The sequence below is a fragment of the Chiloscyllium plagiosum genome, unplaced genomic scaffold (assembly GCF_037043375.1).
Source record: "Chiloscyllium plagiosum isolate Xiang-an unplaced genomic scaffold, Cpla_swu_hap1 HiC_scaffold_39, whole genome shotgun sequence".
In the NCBI taxonomy this organism is placed as follows: domain Eukaryota; kingdom Metazoa; phylum Chordata; class Chondrichthyes; order Orectolobiformes; family Hemiscylliidae; genus Chiloscyllium; species Chiloscyllium plagiosum.
In genome coordinates this window covers 72,417,193-72,438,609 of record NW_028270177.1, presented here as the reverse complement: position 1 = coordinate 72,438,609, position 21,417 = coordinate 72,417,193, and the positions used below count along the sequence as shown (strand labels likewise).

At 43.8% G+C, this 21,417-nt stretch overlaps 1 long non-coding RNA gene across 1 annotated transcript in view; it reads left to right on the top strand.

Moving 5' to 3' along the window:
• The first annotated feature begins 9,846 nt into the window (after positions 1-9,846).
• Positions 9,847-21,417, top strand: part of LOC148138763 (uncharacterized) — a 63,342-nt gene continuing 51,771 nt past the window's right edge. The window contains exons 1-3 of the long non-coding RNA XR_015753758.1: positions 9,847-9,962; positions 10,071-10,177; positions 17,398-17,504. This is a non-coding gene — a long non-coding RNA (uncharacterized LOC148138763). The remainder of the gene's footprint in view (positions 9,963-10,070; positions 10,178-17,397; positions 17,505-21,417) is intronic.

Sequence of the window (21,417 nt, the reverse complement as noted above, 5' to 3'; positions counted from 1 at the left end):
CAGCTCCATGTCGCTCTCTCTCTGTTTCCTGACCAATGTGACACTGCGCATGCTCTACATAGAAACCAAACTGCGCGTGCGTCTGAGGTTACCGGTGAGTTTATAGAGAATATTCATATCTGCACAGGATTATGGGTGAAATATTAGTCATTAACAATTGCTCTGTCGAGATACGGTCACTGAGATAGTTAGTATGCAAATAGATTGTTCGGTCCGATTTAACCGTACTAGCCAGGTAAGTAAATTACCAATCGTTCTGGGAATTTGAAAATAAGTTTCTTACTCGAGTTGTGTAAACCGACCTGTGAATTATTCTCAGCTCGTCCCCCTACACTATTGCAAAATCACCCATGTGTTTATCAAAGGATTGTTTAAATCTCCCTAATGTACGTTATCAGATTTACATCTCAACTATTTCTTAAAAATCTCACATTGATTCATGGGAGAGGTTTAATGCTCCACAATGTAGTGAGAATGATCAATCCTGCAAAATAGTTTGCTTTCTGACCGATCCTGAAGCGTTCACTCCCCGAGAATGCGTTGGCCCCGCTCCTCACTCACTCTATTTGACGACCGGCCGCTGCTCGGTCCCCCTTCCTCCCAATTGCGGAGTTGATTCAGGCGCGACTCAGCAGGGTAAGGGACAAGGGAAGTTAGAGTCGATGCCTTGTGATGTGGTGAAAATATCCCGAATCTTGGATCGAGATGCCTGAGTTCATTTCACAGTTTGTGCAGGTGTGTGTAATAACAACTTTATTAAGAAAAAACAAGGGAAGGCAGGAACAGAGTAAAAATAATAGAATATGCAAACAATGTGGTGGGGTTCTCAATGCTCTGGTCATTTTAGTCTTTACCCTGTGTTTCAGGGCGCCAGGGCATCCCAGTACAGACTGTGCCACTCCTCCTTGTGCACAGCCAGATACCACGATTGTGGGGCAAAGTAATGTGGTGGGGTACAGATTCTGGATTAGTGGTGCTGGAAGAGCACAGCAGTTCAAGCAGCATCCGAGGAGCAGTAAAATCGATGTTTTGAGCAAAAGCCCTTCATCATGAATAAAGGCAGAGAGCCTGAAGCGTGGAGAGATAAGCTAGAGGAAGGTGGAGGTGGGGAGAAAGTAGCATAGAGTACAATAGGGTGAGTGGGGGAAGGGATGAAGGTGATAGGTCGGAGGATGGAGTGGATAGGTGGAAAAGAAGATAGGCAGGTAGGACAAGTCAGGACAAATCACGGGGACAGTGCTGAGCTGGAGGTTTGGAACTGGGATGAGGTGGGGGAAGGGGAATTGAGGAAACTGTTGAAGTCCACATTGATGCCCTGGGGTTGAAGTGTTGCGAGGCAGAAGATGAGGCGTTCTTCCTCCAGGCATCTGGTGGTGAGGGAGCAGCGGTGAAGGAGGCCCACGACCTCCGTATCCTCGGCAGAGTGGGAGGGAGAGTTGAAATGTTGGGCCAAAGGGCGGTGTGGTTGATTGGTGCGGGTGTCCCGGAGAGGTTCCCTAAAGCGCTCTGCTAGGAGGTGTTCAGTCTCCCCAATGTAGAGGAGACCGCATCGGGAGCAACGGATACAATAAATGATCTTAGTGGATGTGCAGGTAAAATTTTGATGGATGTGGAAGGCTCCTTTAGTGCCTTGGATAGAGGTGAGGGAGGAGGTGTGGGTGCAGGTTTTGCAATTCCTGCGGTGGCAGGGGAAGGTGCCAGGTTGGCAGGGTGGGTTGTGAGGGGCGTGGACCTGACCAGGTAGTCACGGAGGGAACGGTCTTTGCGGAAGGCAGGAAGGGGTGGGGAGGGAAATATATCCCTGTGGTGGGGTCTGTTTGGAGGTGGCAGAAATGTCGCCGGATGATTTGGTTTATGCGAAGGTTGGTAGGGTGGAAGGTGAGCACCAGGGGCGTTCTGTCCTTGTTACGCTTGGAGGGGTGGGGTCTGAGTGCGGAGGTGCGGGATGTGGATGAGATGTGTTGCAGGGCATCTTTAACCACGTGGGAAGGGAAATTGCGGTCTCTAATGAAGGAGTCCACCTGGTGTGTTCTGTGGTGGAACTGATCCTCCTGGGAGCAGATACGGCGGAGGCGGAGGAATTAGGAATATGGAATGTCATTTTTGCAAGAGGTAGGGTGGAAAGAGGTGTAATCCAGGTAGCTGTGGGAGTCGGTGGGTTTGTAAAAAATGTCAGTGTCAAGTCGGTCATCATTAATGGAGATGGAGAGGTCAAGAGATGGGAGGGTGGTGTCAGAGATGGTCCAGGTAAATTTAAGGTCAGGGTGGAATGTGTTGGTGAAGTTGATGAATTGCTCAACCTCCTCGTGGGAGCACGAGGTGGCGCCAATGCAGTCATCAATGTAGCGGAGGAAGAGGTGGGGAGTGGTGCCGGTGTAATTACGGAAGATCGACTGTTCTACGTAGCCAACAAAGAGACAGGCATAGCTGGGGACCATACGTGTTCCCATGGCTACCCCTTTGGTCTGGAAGAAGTGGGAGGACTCGAAGGAGAAATTGTTAAGGGTGAGGACCAGTTTGGCCAAACGAATGAGAGTGTCGGTGGAAGGGTACTGTTGGGGACATCGGGAGAGGAAAAAACGGAGGGCTTGGAGGCCCTGGTCATGGCGGATGGAGGTGTAGAGGGATTGGATATCCATGGTGAAGATGAGGCGTTGGGGGCCGGAGAAATGGAAGTCTTGGAGGAGGTGGAGGGCATGGGTGGTGTCTCGAATGTATGTGGGGAGTTCCTGGACTAGGGGGGATAGGACAGTGTCGAGGTAGGTAGAGATGAGTTCAGTGGGGCAGGAGCATGCTGAGACAATGGGTCGACCGGGGTGGTTAGGCTTGTGGATCTTGGGAAGGGGGTAGAACAGGGCAGTGTGGGGTTCCCGGACTGTGAGGTTGGAAGCTGTGGGTGGGAGATCTCCTGAGGTGATGAGGTTCTGTATGGTCTGTGAGATGATGGTTTGGTGATGGGGGGTGGGGTCATGGTCAAGGGGGCAGTAGGAAGAGGTGTCTTTCAGTTGGCGTTTGGCTTCAGAGGTGTAGAGGTCAGTGCGCCAGATTACCACTGCGCCCCCTTTATCTGCTAGCGAAATGGTGAGGTTGGGATTGGAGCAAGGGACTGGAGGGCTGCGCGTTGTGTGGGTGAGAGGTTGGAGTGGGGGAGGGGGATGGACAGGTTGAGGCGGTTAATATCCCGGCGGCAGTTGGAAATGAAGAGGTCAAGGGCAGGTAATAGGCCAGCGTGGGGTGTCCAGGTGGATGCAGTGTGTTGGAGGTGGGCGAAGGGGTCCTCGGAAGGTGGGCGGGAATCCTGATTGTGAAAGTAAGCTCGGAGGTGGCGGCGACGGAAGAATTGTTCGACAACACGGCGTGTATTAAATTTATTGATGTATGGACGGAGGGGGATAAAGCTGAGGCCTTTGCTGAGAACTGATCCTTCATCCTCAGTGAGGGGAAGGTCTGGAGGGATGGTGAAAACTCGGCAGGGCTGGGAGCTGGGATCTGGTGTGGGTGTGGAGCTGGGAGTGGTGGCAGAGCCTGTAACTGGAGTGGGGGGAATGGAGGTGGAGTCGTGAACAGGGTTCCACCCCCATTTCACCCCACGCTGACGTCATCATTCTAGGAAAAATACTTCCATTGTCTACCTTTCTAATCCTCTGATCATCTTGTATGTCTCTATCAAATCCCCTCTAGCCGTACTCTTGCCAATGAGAAGAGTTTCAAGTCTCTCAGCCTTTCCTCACAAGACCTTCTCTCCAGACCAGGCAACATTCTGGTAAATCTCCTCTGCACCTTTTCCAATGTTTCCAGATCCTTCCGGAAATATGGGCACCAGAACTGAACACAATATTCCAAGTGTGACTGCACCAGCATTTTGTATAGTTGCAGTATGGTATTTCAAATTCGGAACTCAATCTCTCCACGAATGAAACCTAACACACCGTTTGCCTTCTTAACAGCACTATCAACCTGGGTGGTAACTTTCAGGGATCTATGTACATGGACTCAAAGATCCCTCTGCACACCACACTACCAAGAATTTTTCCATTGACCCAGTATTCAGCCTTCGTGTTATTCTCCTCAAAGTGCAGTAAACCAAGGTTCCCTTACCTTATCACTTCCTCCTGCCTGACAGGGACATACCTATCAAGGACTCGCAATATCTGTTCCTTAAACCAGCTCCACATTTCCATTCTCTGCATCCCCTGCATTTTGCTACCCCATTCTGTGCATCTAATTCTTGCCTAATAGCATTTCAATTGCTCTTGCCCCATCAATAATTCTTGACCTGTGGCATGTACGTATTCCTTTCCATCACTAAACTAAACTTAACTGAATTATGGTCACTCTCTCCAAAGTGCTCACCTTTAGCTAAATCAAACACCTAGTCTGGTTCATTACCAAGGACCAGATCCAATGTGACCTCCCCTCTTGTCGGCCCTTCAACATACTATGTCAGGAAACCCTCCTGTACACATTGGATAAAAACCGATTCATCCAACGTATTAGAGTTATAGCATTTCCAGTCAAGTTTGGGGAAGTTAAAGTCCCCCATAATGACCACACTGTTACTTTCACTCCTATCCAGAATAATTTTGCTAATCCTCTCTTCCACCTCCCTGGAACTCTGTGGAGGCCTGTAAAAAAAAAAACTCCAAGCAGTGTGACCTCTCCTCTTCTGTTTCTAACCTCAGCCCACACTACCTCAGGAGATAGACCTCATCAAAAGTTCTCTCGGCCACCGTTATACACTCCTCGACTAAAATGATATGCATGGACCCATTGCAGATCTTCAAACTCCATGAGGCAGCCATACTCTCTGACAGACAGACTCAATCTGGAACCTCCTCTGTCCTTAAGACCTTATGCACTGCCTGTGCTCCTCCATTTCCCCTTTGCACGTTCTCTTTCCAACCCACCTCACCTGCATCACTCCACGAATGGTGCTGTCAAGGGCAGAAGTCTGTGGAATACCCTCCCGAACCTTCTTTATTCTCCTTTAAGATGTATTTTAAAATCATTCTCTTTAATCAACGTTTTGATCATCCATGAAGCACCTTAGGAGATTTGCCATTGTGAAAGATTTCATACAATGCAAGTAGTTGTTGTTATTGCTGTACATTAGGAGAAACAGGAACGATGCATTCAAAATTCTAACAATAAAGTCACTGACAGGTTTAGTGTGCAGGCCACCAAATAATAACATCACATTGGGATGGGCATTAAACAAAGAAATATCTATTGCCTGTGAAAATGGTACGGCTATTATCATGGGTGGATTGTAATCTACATGTAGATTGATGGAACCAGCTCAGTCAGGGTAGTCTTGAGTTTATTAAGTGTATCTATGATAGTTTTCTTGAACAGTATGAAATGGAACTGACAAGGGAACAATCTATCCAGCATCTGGCCCTGTGCAATGAGACAGGAATAATTAATGACCTCCGAGTTAGGGATCCTCTTGAAAGAAGTGATCACTGCATGGTTGAATTTAGAATACATATGGAGAGTGTGAGGATAAAATCTAATACCTGGGTCCTGTGCTTCAACACAGGGAACTACAATAGAATGTGGGAGAACTTGGATAAAGTAGACTGAAAACAAAGATTTTATGGTGGGACAGTTGATGAGCAGTGGAAGATTTTCAAAGGCACTTTACAAAGTGCTCAGCGAAGGTATATTCCAGTGAAAATGAAGGACTGTAAGAAAAGGCATACTCTACAATGGGTATCTAAGGAAAGCGCCGAAAATGTGTTGCTGGAAAAGCGCAGCAGGTCAGGCAGCATCCAGGGAACAGGAGAATCGACGTTTCGGGCATAAGCCCTTCTTCAGGAATTCCTGAAGAAGGGCTTTTGCCCGAAACGTCGATTCTCCTGTTCTCTGGATGCTGCCTGACCTGCTGCGCTTTTCCAGCAACACATTTTCGGCTCTGATCTCCAGCATCTGCAGACCTCACTTTCTCATCTAAGGAAAGCGATCAAATTTAAAGAGAAGGCATGCAAAGTGGCCAAAAACAGCCTGAAACTAGAACTGGGAAAACTTTAAAGGTCAACAGAAAGCCACAGAGTAGCGATAAAGAAACGTAAGATAGAACATGAGAAAAATAAAGTTAAAAATCACACAACACCAGGTTATAGTCCAACAGGTTTAATTGGAAGCACACTAGCTTTCGGAGCGTCGCTCCTTCATCAGGTGATTGATCAGCGTCACTCCAAAAGCTAGTGTGCTTCCAATTAAACCTGTTGGATTATAACCTGGTGTTGTATGATTTTTAACTTTGTACACCCCAGTCCAACACCGGCATCTCCAAATCATGAGAAAAATAAACTAGCACAAATTATAAAGACAGATAGCAAAATTTTATATTGAATGAGAAAAGAGTGGCTAAAGTAAAAGTTGGTCCTTTGGAAAATGAGAAGGAACATTTAATTATGTGATATCACAGTGGAGGACCCTAATACCCTGCCAATAATTAGCAAAGAGACAAAGATTGGTGAGGATTTGGAAACGATCATTATTACGGAACAGCTAGTGTTGGACTGTTGGAGGCCATTGAGATAATGACAGAAAAGTCTTCTGACCCTTATAGAATGCATCCCACATTACTAAATGAGATGCCAGGAGAAATAGCAAATGCACTGGCAGTAATTTTCCAAAATTCACTGGACTCTGTGGCAGTGCCAGCAGATTGGAAAGCAGCATAAGTGATGCCGCGTTTTTAAAAAGGAGGTGGACAAAAGGTGGGGAATTATACACAAGTTAGCTTATTCTCTGTAGTGGAAAGATGCTTGGGTCTATTATCAAGGAAGAAATAGCAGGAAATCTAAATAGAAATTGTCCCATTGGACAGACAGAGCATGGGTTCATGTAGGGCAGGTCATGCTTCACAAATCTTTCGGAATTCTATGAAGACATTTCGAGCAAGGTGGACAACGGGGATCCAGTGGATGCGGTGTACCCGGATTTCCAAAAGGCCTTCAACAAGGTGCTGTGCAAGAGGCTGTTGCATAATATAAAGGTGCATGGCATTAGGAGTAGAGTATTAGCATGGATAGAAGATTGGTTGACTAACAGGAAGCAAAGTGTGGGGATAAATGAGTACTACTCTGGCTGGCAATCAGTGACTAATAGTGTGCCTCAGGGATCAGTGTTGGGACTGCGATTATTTAGAATTGATACAGATGATTTGGAGTTGGGGACCACATGTAGGGTGTCAAAGTTTGCATATGACACTAAGATGAGTTGCAGAAAACAGTGTGCGGAGGACTGTGAAACTTTGCAGAGGAACATAAATGCATTGAGTGAGTGGGCAATGGTCTGGCATTTGGAATAGAATGTTCATAAATGTAAAGTTCTACTGTTTGGTTGGAGTACCATTAAAAAAGAGATTAGTACTTGAATTTTAAAAAGTTGCATCATTTGCTATGCAGGGGCACCTGAGTATCCTTCTGCATGAAGGTTGGTCACCAGGTACAACAATCAATTCCGAAAGCAAATGGAATTTTGGCCTTCATTGCTGAAGGGATTGTGTTTAGAAGCAGAGGTTATATTCCAGCTGTATTAGGTGCTGGGCAGGCCACACCTGGAGTATTGGATGTAGTTTCTGTCTCCTTGCTTGCTCAAGGATGTACCGGCACTCGAGGGGGTGCAGAGGAGGTTAACTAGGTTGATTCCGGAGTTGAGGGGGTTGGCTTCACAGAGACTGAGTGGATTGGGATTATATTCATTGGAAATCAGAAGAATGGGAAACATATAAAATAATGAATGAAATGGATAAAAAATAGAAGTCGAGAGAATGTTTCCACTGGCAGATGAAGCCAGGACAAGAGGGCATCACCTCAAGATTAGAGGCAGCAAATTTAGGACTGAATTGAGAAGGAACTTGTTGACCTCGATAGAATTCATTGCCTAGGGAAGTAGTTGATGCTAGTTCAGTAAACGTTTTTAAAGCTAAGGTAACTTGTTTTTAAAATAAATAACTAATTAATTAAGGGATATGGTGAGAACTTTGGTAAATGGTTCTGCGTCCATGAAATGATCAGCAATGAGCAAGCTCAAAGGGCAGGACGGCCTTCTCCTGTTCCTAGTTCTTTGGTTGTTATATTTTGCATTCCTCCCGCACTCTTGACTTTCAGCTGCTGGTGTTGGATTAGGATGGACAAAATTAAAATTCACAGAACACTAGGTTATAGTCCAACAGGTTTATTTGGAAGCACTCACTTTGCAGCTTCTTCATCAGGTGGTTGTGTGATTTTTAACTTTGTGTCTCACTCTTGTAACTGATAAATAGTAACAAAAGCCATGAAGCAGTGCGCATGCTCCAGGTAACAATGGGTCGCTGCTGTTGATGTCAGCGGAAGACCAATGGAAAGGCAGGGGCAGAGCTGGAGGACCTGGCGGGGCATTTGGTCCTCCGACCAATCAGAGTAAATGAGGGACGGGGCTAGACTATACCACGTGATCATCCTCACTGTGGGCGCGGATGTGTGGATGGAGAGCTGTTGGTAAGGAAAGAAATAAACAGCAGGAAGTGGGAGGGAAATGGTGTTGGTATGGTCTGAGAGGTTTTACAAACATTTGGTGCACGTCGGAAATTACAAATTTGAAACTTACAGTCCCGTTTTTGCAGTAAACTGGAAAATAAACTCATCGTGTGATCGCCGCCATCTTTATTCGGGGCAAAGATTCACTGGACACGTGCGCGGCCGCCATCTTTGTAGGGGGGCAAAGTTCAGAGGTGTGAATGTGCAGCCCTCCCTGGTAGAGAGTCATAGGGCAGGATTTACCCAGAGCACAATCAAACCCAGAGAAATTGATTTTTTTTTCTGGATTTGTGTATTCATCCATTTAAATGATTTGGGTGTGAATAGAGCCGGCACGGTTCGTAAGTTTGCAGATGACACCAAAATTGGAGGTATTATGGACAGTGATAAAGGTTGTCTCAGAATACAATAGGATATTGATCAGATGGGCCAATGGGCTGGGGAGTGGCAGATAGGGTTTAATTTAGATATATGTGAGGTGCTGCATTTTAGAAAAGCAAATCAGAGCAGGACTCACACTGAATTGTAAGGTCTTGGAGAGTATTGCTGAACAGAGAGACCTTGGAGTGCATGTTTATAGTTCCTTGAAAGTAGAGTCACAGGTAGATAGGATAGTAAAGAAATTGTTTGGGATTCTTCCCTTCGTTGGTCAGAGCATTGAGTAAAGGAGCCGTACAGGACATTGGTTGGGCCACTTTTGGAATATTGTGTGCAATTCTGGTCTCCTTCTTATCAGAAAGAGGCACTGAAACATGGAAGGTTTGAGAATTGATTGTTTAAGGATGTTGCCAGGGTTGCAGGATTTTAGTTGCAGGGAGAGGCATAATAGGCTGGGGCCATTTTCCCTGGAGTGTCATAGGCTGAGGTGTGATGCTGAAGAGGTTTATAAAATCGTGAGGGGCAAGGATAGTGTAAATAGACAAGGTGTTTACCCTGGGGTGGTGGAGCCCAAAACTAGAGGATATAGGTTTAGGGTGAGAGGGGAAAATTCAAAAGGAGCCTAAAGGGCAACCAAAATTGTAACATTTAAAAGGCATTTGAATTGGAAGGGTTCAGAGGGATGTCGGTCAAGTGCTGGCAAATGGGAATTGTTCAGGTTAGAATATCTGGTTGGCACAGATGGGTTGGACTGAAGAGTCTGTTTTTGTGCTAGACATCTCTGATTGTGGGATCATAAAAGTGAACATTGCTCTGATTCACCGCTGGGCTCCTTGATGTCCACTTGTTCGTTATCTAGCTTCCTCAGTCTCACGTGAGTGTATTTTTGCCATGTTTAATATTTTACTCATGTTTAATATTTTACTACTACGTTCACAGACCTTTTTGTAAATGGATTGTCCACTGCTGCCCGACTCCTGACCGTATGCTGCTCCATTATCAGGTTATTTTTTCTACAATATCTTTGACAGTCAAGAATTCTTTTTTCCAATAGTGAGTGGATTTTTCTTCCATTTCTGACAGTCAAATTCTGCACCGTTTTCATTCCCTATAATTCATATTGCACTCCCTGAAACATCATGTGAATTTGTCCTTCCACAGATACCAGTGATCATTGCCAAAGCCCTTTTGCCTGTGGAGAGGGTGATGTTTGACTTCCTTGTACAGCTGCAGTTTGAATGGTGAAGGCGCTCCCACAACGTGGTTGGGTAAGAGACATTACAGATTATTCACTCAGCGATAGTGAAAAGTAGAAGATATCTGTACAAATCAACATGTTTTTAATTTCACACAAATATTGAGAACTTTTGACATAAGGCCACAGCTGGAGAATATTATGTCCAGTGACCAAAACCATTGCCAAATAAGCAATTTTTCAGGAATGCCTTAAAGGAAGAAAGCAGATCTTAGAGGGTGGGAATTCCAGACTGTGTTGCCTTGGAATCTATAGAAACAGTCACACAGCTGAACTCAAAAATAAACACATCATTGGGAGTCTAAACTAAAATGAGTTATTGAGATATGAAAGTGTGTGTGGTGCAGGAAGATAGGAATGATTACAGCCCGGAATTAAGTCAAGGGTGTGAAAGTAAATTGTTGTTGCTTATAAATGGGAGCCTTTTGTTGGATCAGCAAGTTCTGGTACAAGTGAGCACTTGGGCGGTAGAGTTTTCAATATTCTGGAGATTATAGGGAGGGTGATTGTGGGATGCTGGCCAGGAGTGGGTTTAGATAATGAAATCTAGAGTTAACAAAATGAATGAAGGAGAGTTCCAGTAAATGAGCTGAGACTGTGGTGAGGTCAGGTAATATCACTGAAGTCGAAATAGTGGTCTTGGAGTGGGACTGGGCTATCACCCTCCCCTCACCTCTGGAATTCAGCTGTTTGTCAGTTTGTGAATCAAGTCTGTAACAAGATCAGGAACTGAGTGGCCCTGGCAGAACCCAAACTGGGTATCACAGAAGGTTATTGTTGAGCAGCTGCGTGACAACACTGTTGGTGACACCTTCCATCACTTCACTGCTGAGCGAGTGTCGACTGATGGAGGGAAATTGGCTGGTTTGGTTCTGTCCTGCGTTTTTGTGTTGAACATCCCTGGGAAATGTTCCACAATGTCAGTAGGTGCCAGTGCTGGACTTGTCTTGGTGGGCAGCAATTTCTGGAGCACAGCCATCAGTATTATTGCCACAATGTTGGTAGGGCCGACAGCCTTTACACTACTTCTCCATTTCTTGATCTGATTTGAAATAAGTTTTCAACCAAGTTGATTCACGTCTGTGATGTCAGGGACCAATGGAGAAGGCTCATCCACGTGGCACTGCTGGCTGAAGATTTCTGCAAATGCTGTTGTCTTGTCTGTTGTATGGATGTGTGAGACCCCTCCATCAGTCAGGGTGGGGATATCTGTGATGCTTCCTGCAGTGAGTTGTTTAATTGCCCATCACCATTCCTGACTAGGTGTGGCAGAACTGCAGAGCTCAAATCTGATCCATTGGTTGTTGGATCACATAGTTCTATTTGGTGTTGCTTGCGCTGTTTGGCGTGAAGGTTGGGTAGCTTCACCAGGTTGGCACCACATTTTTAGTTATGCCTAGTATTGCTCCTGGCATGCCCTGCGGAACTCTCCATTGAACCAGGGTTGATCCCCTGGCTTGATGTGAATAGTTGAATGGGGAATATACCAGGCCATGAGATTTCAGATTGGGCTGGAGTACAGTTCTGCTGTTGTTGGCACACAGTGAGACAGAAGTTGCAGGGTCAAGAGGGCTGATTGTGTTGTTGTATTTTCCAGTGCATTGGTAGATGTAATGTGGTCCATCCAGTATCATTCCTTTGTTGAGACTGTGCAGTGATTAATACAGTGAGTGATTTGATGGGCCACTGACAGGAATACAACTTTTCAAAAAAGGTTTTGTGATTTACACATGAAAGAAGTGAAACTATCATGGTATTCAAACAGATGAAAGACTCAACAGACAATCAAGGTATTTTTCAATGGATAATTTCAGTTACATCACACTAAATTTTTGCTGTAAATTCTGTGCCTTAGAGTTGTGCCCTCCACAATCACCTGATGAAGGAGCGGTGCTCCGAAAGCTAGTGTGCTTCCAATTAAACCTGTTGGACTGTAACCTGATGTTGTGTGATTATCAACTGAGAATATGACAGCACTACTAACAGGGCTGCATGTAAACAGGCTCAGTCCAGTTAATCAATACATTCGGAAGGATTTCCTCCAGGTTTGATGACGCAATATTCGTCAAAACCGTCAACTTCAACTTGCAATGTTGTTATTAACAAAAACTTCAGGCTGACTCAAAGCTCCCCACCCCACTGCAATGTGGTAACTGGGCCTGGCCCAGGAATTGGAACTGGGACATTTGTGGACTGTGATCTCAAAGGAAGCGAGCAAACACAATTCTGACAGATTGGTCCTCAAAGATGAGTAGCAAGTTTGAGACAAGGCAGGTGGTATGCCGCCTTGCACTTAGCTTAATTGCATTTCTTATTTACAGTCGTGTTTTGCAAAGTATAAAGAACGGTTTGTGTGCTTTCCGTGGTTGGGGAGTTTTATCCTCGTTGATCACAGTTGCTGCCTCTCGCTCCCCAAGTCAAATCATAGGATCGATAACAAAACAATAAACTGTAGGTGCTGGAGATCTGAACCCCAGAACCAAAGTGCTGGAGAAACTCAGCAGTTCTGAGGGCATCGGTGAAGAGAAAAACATGTTACATTTCAAGTTTACTGACTCTTCGTCTGAACGGATAAAAGGTCACTGGACTTGGAACTTAAATGTTTAATTCCCCTCCGAGATGCTGCTGGAACTGCGGTTCTCCAGCACTGTGCTTTCTATAGTGAACTTTATTTACAAAACAGATCGGAAAAATACTAATCTCCAAAAGTGAAAGGTTCATTGCAAACACGAGCATAGTTTCCACACTTGAGTTACACAAGCACGACTCAGTTTAAAAACAGGATTTAACTCAAAATAATATTCCATCTCAAAACTAGCCAAGTTACACCAGTAATAAAGCTCATCCACCCAATGAGGCACTTCAGCACAACATCCTGCAGTGTTGCACACAGCCACCTTTACCAAAGAATGATCACATGTCACAAAATTGAAGGCCAAGAGCATGTCTCTTTAAAGGAGCTGAAGTCAAACTCTCAATTTTTGGAAGGATTTTTATTAAACCTGATTGAACATTTAAATCTCAGAGCATAATCTTTGCTTTTTTAAACAAAGTGTGTGGGAAACATCCCACATCTTGCTAAAGGTTCAGATACATAGAGCCAAAGGTCAAGCAAACATCACACTTCCTATTCACTTCTACAAAGGGCTGACATCACATTTCTTCAGGATTTAACGTATTTTATAAATTGTTTGTAAAATCATTAGTCACATTAAAGAACTGGACAATAAATATCATTGTATGCAATAAGAGTGAAGCCTGTGACAACAGATTCAGCTTTGGAGGGCAGTGTATGCGCATTCTAAATTCTGGGAGCGCTTTGGGAGACTGCTCCCAAATGGTGATAGTGAGCACATCTGGAATGCACTGTTTAGATTTGGGAATCCATGGGAAACAATCTGTGGTTTCACTAATACTTGGCTTGTGTTGTTGATGTACAGTAAGCAATTCATAAAGTTACTTATGTATTGTTGTTGACTACCTGAATGGTATTCAAATCTGCCAGGTTGCCTTCAATAGTGTGAATGCATTTATTGTAAATATTTGGAATATTCCAGAACTGCCCAATGCTTGGCAAATTCAGGGGGGACAAAAAAAATCACATTGAGTAATTAAGAATCCAAGAGGACGTAACCACTGAATTATTCAATTCAAATAGTTAAATGGAGTGTTCACATTTAAAATACCTGTTATCCATATGAATGGATGGACTGACAGAATTGGGACCAAATTCCTGGCTGGGGCATGTGAAATGTGTTTTGATAAAGTCACCTGCATTTACCAACAATAATTTGGCAAACTCGGAAATTTAAAAAACAATATGAGCTTCATTGCTGCTCCAGTCGGGTCCCAAGCTCTGTGAAAAAAAAACAATGTTCAGGTTTATTGCATACACTCTGAAACACATGTTCCTTCTACAGATCCTGCAAGTTTCCCCAATGAGCATAGTCCATCCAAATGATGTGGCTAACTTTGGCCAACTCATTTCTTTCCGAGCCTCTATCGCCTGAAGAGTGACCAGAAGCAATTACTCCACAAATGTGGGAAGATTACTGACGAGAATTTTTTCCTTCAGAATTGACTTCCATATATTCAGTGCCCAGAACAGATAAAAAGCTTGTTACCTTATATAGAGCAATGATTCAGTGGGAGTAAAACGCTAACCTTTTCTTGCTTAACAATCACGCTGCCTAAATTTTAAACATGAACACTTCTTAATAGTTCACCAGATCCTGACGAAATATTTTGTGTGAAACAAATCACATGATACATAGTTATTCAGATAATAAAACAAGTTTGTTCATTGAAGAACCCAGAGGAAAAGGTCATGAAACAATGTGAGTTTGATATACCTCAATCATCATTTCAAGTGCATTCTCTGCATAAATTCTCCTTTTCCTCCTCGAAGTATTCAACTTCTTGAATAACTGAGAGAATGAAGTCACAGTTGTACAACACAAAATCAGACCCTTCAGTCCAACTTGCTCATGCTGACCAGATATCCAAAATTAATCTAGTCCCATTTGCCAGCATTTGTTCCATATCCATCTTAAACCCTTTCTACTGATTATCAGTTCATTTTACTTTATCAGCACTTGAAATACTGACAGTTTTTTTCTCCCAACATTGGTTAAAGAAATCATAAGTTCATTCATCCAAGTTAATTTTGTAATCTTTCACAAAGAAACAAGTGAGAACAACGTATAGCTGAGCACAAAACAAAATACTGCAGCTGAGTGTTATCTGGGAACACTCTAAAGGTGAGGCACTGATACTGCACAAGTTTGTCAGCACAATTTCAATTACTGACAATAATTTAGTAATGTCTTAGCCTTCACATAGTTAAGGTAAATGTGAGATATCTGAATTTCATGAATTGGTTCCTATTGCACTGTGATCAACAAAACTTATTCTTGGTTTAATCTACTCAAAGAAGCTGGACATCAGAGACGAAAACTGTCATGCTGGAAAAGCACAGCAGGTCAGGCAACATCCGAGAAGCAGGAGACTTGATGTTTCAGGCATAAGCCCTTCATCAGGAATCACAGGCTACAGAAAAATAACTGGCATAGACTTATGCCAATACATATGTAGAAGGGTCAGAGTATGTTACTATCAGATTAGAGACTAATTTCAGAATTGGTACCATTCAGTGCAACATTTCAGTATGATATTTACATATGTACCTAAAGGAGAAGTTGTCTAAAATTACAAGCTCTAGAATGATTATAGAATTAAACCTGGAAATAAAGCTGGTGAACAAGAATGGCAAAGTGAAGTCCCATCAGTATCGCCTTGGGCAGTTTCAAGTAAGAATTTGACAACAGGGTTGCCACTTTGGTGTAACCTGCAGTCTGGCCAAATTGCAGCAAAAATCTGTTCAATTTTATCTGCAAACTATTGAATGCAAAATCGTCCTTGCACAATAATGAGGCAGCATTTTCGGATGTCATTTTTAACATATTATTTTTAACGTTACTCACAATTCAGAGTGATCAATTGGTGCTGTCTGCATAACACAATACAAAAAGGAATTAACAAAAAAAAATTCTAACCCCAATTCAGAGTCACTAATTCATTGATATTGCATGGGTCCAGCATTTATAAGTAATCAATTTTTAAAAATAAATACAGATACATTTACTAACTATATTGGAGTACAGTCAAGTTTCTTACTGAACAGTGACAGGATTGGACAGAGTCTGCATGGATTTAAGAGAGAGGAATCATACTTAGCAAATCTACTGAAAGAATCTACAGAATATTAAAGTAAGAATTTGCAGGACATTTAGAATAGCTTATCATTAAACATGGTAGACTGGGTTTTGTGAAAGAGAAACTATATTTGACAAATTTACGACAGTTCATTGAGGAGATAACAAGCAGAGCTGATAAAGGGCAATCCAATGATGTTCTGTATTTGGATTTCAAAAATGCAAATGATAAGGTGCTACATAAAAGTTAATTGCACAATTTAGGAGGTCATGGTATCAGGGTAATGTATTAGCATGGACTGAGGATTGGTTAACCACACTGGCTGTTGTTGAGTCCTCACTTGAAGTACTGTATACAATGTTAGCTCCCATATTTAATAAAGGATAAACCAACATCAGAGACCATTCAAAGTAAGATTCACTTAGCTGCTTTGAGGACAAAAGGGTTCACCTATCAAGAATAGATATGCAGGGGTGATCTTATGGAAACAAGATTCTGATGAGTTTGACAGGGTGGATGTTGACTAGATCTTCTAGCACCAGTGAAGTCTCAAACCAAGGGAACATTACATAAGGGAACATTCATTTTAGAAAAAGTACAGAATTTTTTCTCTCAGTGAATGGCTAGAATTTTCTCGCCCAAACTTTTGTGAAAATTAAATGTGGGAGGGGAATGGTTGGGTTCCTCTTTGGAGGGTTGTTCTGGCTTGTTGGGCTGAAGGGCCTATTTGTTACCACACAGTAGGGAATCTATGATTCAATCACAAATTATTTTAAAAGAGGGCAGATAGATTTTTGAAATATTGAGCAGTTGAGGGCTATGCAGATCAAGCATAAAAGAGGTGTTGAGGTCTGGGTTGGCCAAGCCATGATCTGATAGAATGGGGGAACAAGCTGAAGGGAATGAATGCCCTACTCCTGCTCCGATTCCTTGAGGCTCCATTTCATGTTTTGTTTTGTTTCCAAAGAAGAACGTGATACAATATGTTAAAGATCTCAGATGTTGTGAAAATGGGGTGTTTATGTACTGATTCAGGTGGCATTGATTCATCAATCACAGCGATACAGTCATGACTAGGAAGGCAATTCCCTCCAAGATTAAAGGAAATCTACTGCAGAGCTCACACAAAGGCATGTGCAGCCTTTCTCCAGTTTAGAGTTATTGGGATCATAGCAGCCAATACTGCTCTGATTCACCACTGGGCTCCCTCATCACCACTTTGTCAATGTCTAGCTTCCTCAGTCTCGAACCATGGGTGTATTTTTGATCTGTTTACGACTGTATTGTTACTTTTATAGACCCTTTGTAAATTAGTTTTTCACTGCGGCCTAGCCCCTGACCATGTACTGCTCTGTTATCAGATTATTTTCTAGAATATTTTTGACAGTCAAGAATTATTTTTTCCAACAAGCAAGTGTATTTTCCTTCCATTTCTGACTATCAAATTCTGCACCATTTTCATTCCCTGTAATGCATTTTGCACTCCCTGAAACATCAACTGTGTTTCTCCTTCCACAGATACCAGTGATTAATGCCAAAGCCCTGTTGCTTGTGGAGAGGGTGATGTTTGACTTTCTTGTACAGCTGCAGTTTGTGTGGTGAAGGTGCTCTCACAGTGTGGTTGGGTAAGTGGCATTATAGGTTATTTTCAAATCATCACTGTTGCTGAATGAATAATGTCCAAATCAACAACAGTTCGTATTTTTATTATCATACTTATAATTTCACAAAAGTACTATTGAGAACTTTAGACATAAGGCCAGAGATGGAGATATTAGGTCAGGGTGCCAAAAAGCAGGTTTTGAGGGATGTCTTAAAGATGGAAAGCAGACCTGTGAGGTTTTGGCTGTGAATTTCAGACCATGCTGCTTCAGCAACTGTAGAAATAGCCACACAGGTGAAGTAATGAATTAACAAATGGTTGGGAGTCTCAAAGAAAATGGGTTGTCAAGGTCTCAAAGTGTGTGTGGTGCAGGAAGATAGGGATTATCACAGCCAGGAATTAAATCAAGTGTGAGAATTTTAAATTGAGGGATGTGGGCCGATGCTGGCAGGTGAGACTCGATTGGATTGGGATACCTGGTCGGCATGGACGGGTTGGATTGAAGGGTCTGTTTCCATGCTGTACATCTCTGTGGCTCTATGTTGTTGATTATGAATAGGAGCCTTTTGATGGATCAACAAATTTTGGTACGAGGGAGTACTTGGGCAGCAGAGATATAGTGTTTCTTGAGATTACAGGGAGGTTGAATGTGGGCAGCTGGCCAGGAGTGTGTTTGGATAATGAAGTCTGGAGATAACACAAGGTGGATGAGAGTATATGAGCTGATACAAGGGTAGAATCAGCTAGAAATAGTGATCTTGGAGTGGGACTGGGCTGTCGCTCTCACCTCACCACACCTCTCGGATTCAGCTGGTTGCCAGATTGTGAATCAGGGCGGTAACACCATCGGGAGCTGAGTGGCCCTGGTAGAGCCTAAAGTGAGTGTCGCTGAGCTGGCTGTTGCTGAGCAGCTGCTGCTTGGTAGCCCTGTTGATGACACCTTCCATCACTTTACTGCTGATCGAGTGTGGACTGATAGAGGGAAATTGCCTGGGTTGGATTGCCCTGTGTTGTTGTGTTGAACATCCCTGGGAAATGTTCCACATTGTCAGTCGATGCCAGTGCTGGAGCAGTACGTGGCTTGGTGGGTGGCAAGTTCTGGAGCACAAGCCATCAGTATTATTGCCAGAATATTGGCGGGGCCCGTAGCCTTTGCACTACTTAACCATTTCTTGATGTTATTCAAACTGAACCGAACTGGCTTAAAACTCACATCTGTGATGTTGGAAACCACTGGAGAAGGCTGAGATGGATCATCCCACTTTGCACTTCTGGCTGAAGATTGCTGCAAATGCTGTCATCTTGTCTGGTGCATGGATGTGTGAGGCCCCTCCATCAGTAAGGGTGAGGATATCTGTGATGCTTCCTCCAGTGAGTTGTTTAATTGTCCATCACCGTTCACAACTGGGTGTGGCAGAACTGCAGAGCTCCGATCTGTTCCATTGGTTGTGGGATCACTTAGCTCTGTTGCTTGCTGCTAATGCTGTTTGACGCAGATGGTCCTGTTTGGTAGCTTCACCAGGTTGGCACTTCATTTTTAGGTCTGCCTGGTGCTGCTCATGGCATGCCCTCCTTTCCTGTCCATTGTGATGGGCGAGAGCGGGATTTACAAACCCATGATATTACTGATTGTGCTGGAGTACAGTTCTACTGCTGTTGATGTCCCACAGTGCCTCAGAGATACCCAGTTTGAGATCCTACATCTCTTCGAAGTCTGTCCCAATTAGAACGGTGATAGTGTCACTCAACACAATGGAGGTTTTTCTCAACTTTAAGGCAAGACTTTGTCTCCAAAAGGAATGTGTGATGGTCACTGTTACCGATACTGTCATGGACAGATGTATCTGCAGTTGGTCAATTCATAACAATGGGATCAAGTATGTTTTTCCCTCTTGGTTCCCTCACCACCCGCTGCAGACTCAGTTGAGCAGCTATGTCCATCAGGACCTGGCCAGCTCAGTCAGTAAATCTGTTGCAGAGCTAGTCTCGCTTATGGACATTGAAATCCTGTACCCAGAGTACGTTTGACACCATTTTATTGCCTCAGTGCTTCCTCCAAATGTTGTTCAACATGAAGGAGAAGTGATCCATCAGCCAAGGGAGGACAGGACGTGGTAATCAGCAGGAGCCATGAGGTTTCCTGGTGTCCGGAGTCAATGCTGAGTACTCCAAGGGCAAATCCTCCCTGTCTGTGCCACGACCTCTGCCTGGTCTGTCCTGCCGGTGGGACAGGACATATCCAGAGATTTCAGGAGAAAGTGAAGACTGCAGATGCTGGAGATCAGAGTCAAGAGTCTGGTGCTGGAAAAACACAGCAGGTCAGGCTGATGAAGGGCTTAGGCTCGAAACATCGATTCTCCTTCTCCTCGGATGCTGCCTGACCTGTTGTGCTTTTCCATCACCACAATCTCAATATCTTGGGATGGTGATGGTGGTGTCTGGTCATTGTCTGTAAGGATTGATTTCATGAGTATGACTATGTCAGGCTGTTCCTTGATTGATCTGTGAGAAAGCTCTGCACATTTTGGCACCAAAATCCAGATGTTAGTCTGGAGGACGTTGCACCATCGAGAGGGCTGATTCTGTGGTTGTATTAAATGGTGCCTTCTTAGATGCCGAGTGGTCCATCCAGTTTCTTTCCTTTGTTGAGACTTTGCAGTGATTAATATAGTGAGTAGCTGGCTGGGCCACTGTCAGGTTGGCAGGTTCTTTTTCCGCCATTGACAATGATTCCATGGAGATCAGGAGATTCCTAATTCCAGGTATTTTTTCTTGAATTCAGATTCCACATCTGCCAAGATGGGATTCGAACCAGGACTTCAGTCGTTTGTTTTAATATTTTGGATAAAATTTAAACACATTACGTTTGTTCACTCACTTTAAATATCACTTACCCAGGTTTTGTTTCTTTGTGAAACACTGTTCATCATCCTATCTCCTCTACCCTTCGCTCCAACAAGAGTTTGAAGCGCATGGAGTTTCTCTGTCACTAAGACTGAGATAATCCGATCTGCTGCTTCCCTCGCTCCCGCCTCCCTCCTCCCTCCCACTAGCCCACTGAGTCAAACTGCCTCACGTGGTGTTCCCGGTTTTTGTCCAAACCTACATCTTTCTCCAATCTCATCTCATGTCAAGCCTTATCAGAGCTCATCTTGACCCTTTACCCTAATCTTACTAAACCATAGACTTTCCAACTCTCTTTCCTCCTCCTCTTCATCAGTCCCCCTCACCGATTCACAGACATTGTTCCTTGTTCTGTTTTTTCTGGTTATGTGCTTCTCTCCCATTCTGTGAAAAACTGACATTTGACCTCTTTTTTTGGAAAATCCTGCTCCATCTCCACTCTCCCTTTCCTTTCTGAATTCCTTGCATTTGGTGTCCCTCATGGATCTATCCTTGGCCCCTCCTGTATCTCACCTACATACTGCCAGGAGGTGACATTGTGTAAAAGTACCATGTTGGGTTTCACATGTACACTGACGATGCCCAGATCTCCCTCCCCATCATCCCTCTCCATTACTCCACTGTTCCTCAGTTATCAAACTGCTTACCACGCTCCCACTACTCGATTAGGTGCAGTTTCCTCCAATGAAACATTGTAATGGTTAAACCCGTTGCCTGACAAATTCCTTTCCCTTACTGCTGAGCCTCTCTCTCTCACTGGGAACTATGCAGCATAACTACACTCTTCACAGTATTGCAGTTATATCTGACGCGAAGCTGACCTTCTGATCAGACATCTACATATCCCAAACACCAGGAATTCCAATCTCTTAAACGTTGATTGTCTCCTCCTCACCCCAGCTCCATTGCTACTGAAACCCCTTAGTGTTGCCTTAAACTTGATGAATCCGAAACAGAAGCCTTGATTCTGTGACTGACTCAGAATCTGGTTTCAAACTCCCCCCTCAGTATTTACACTCAGATACATCGGT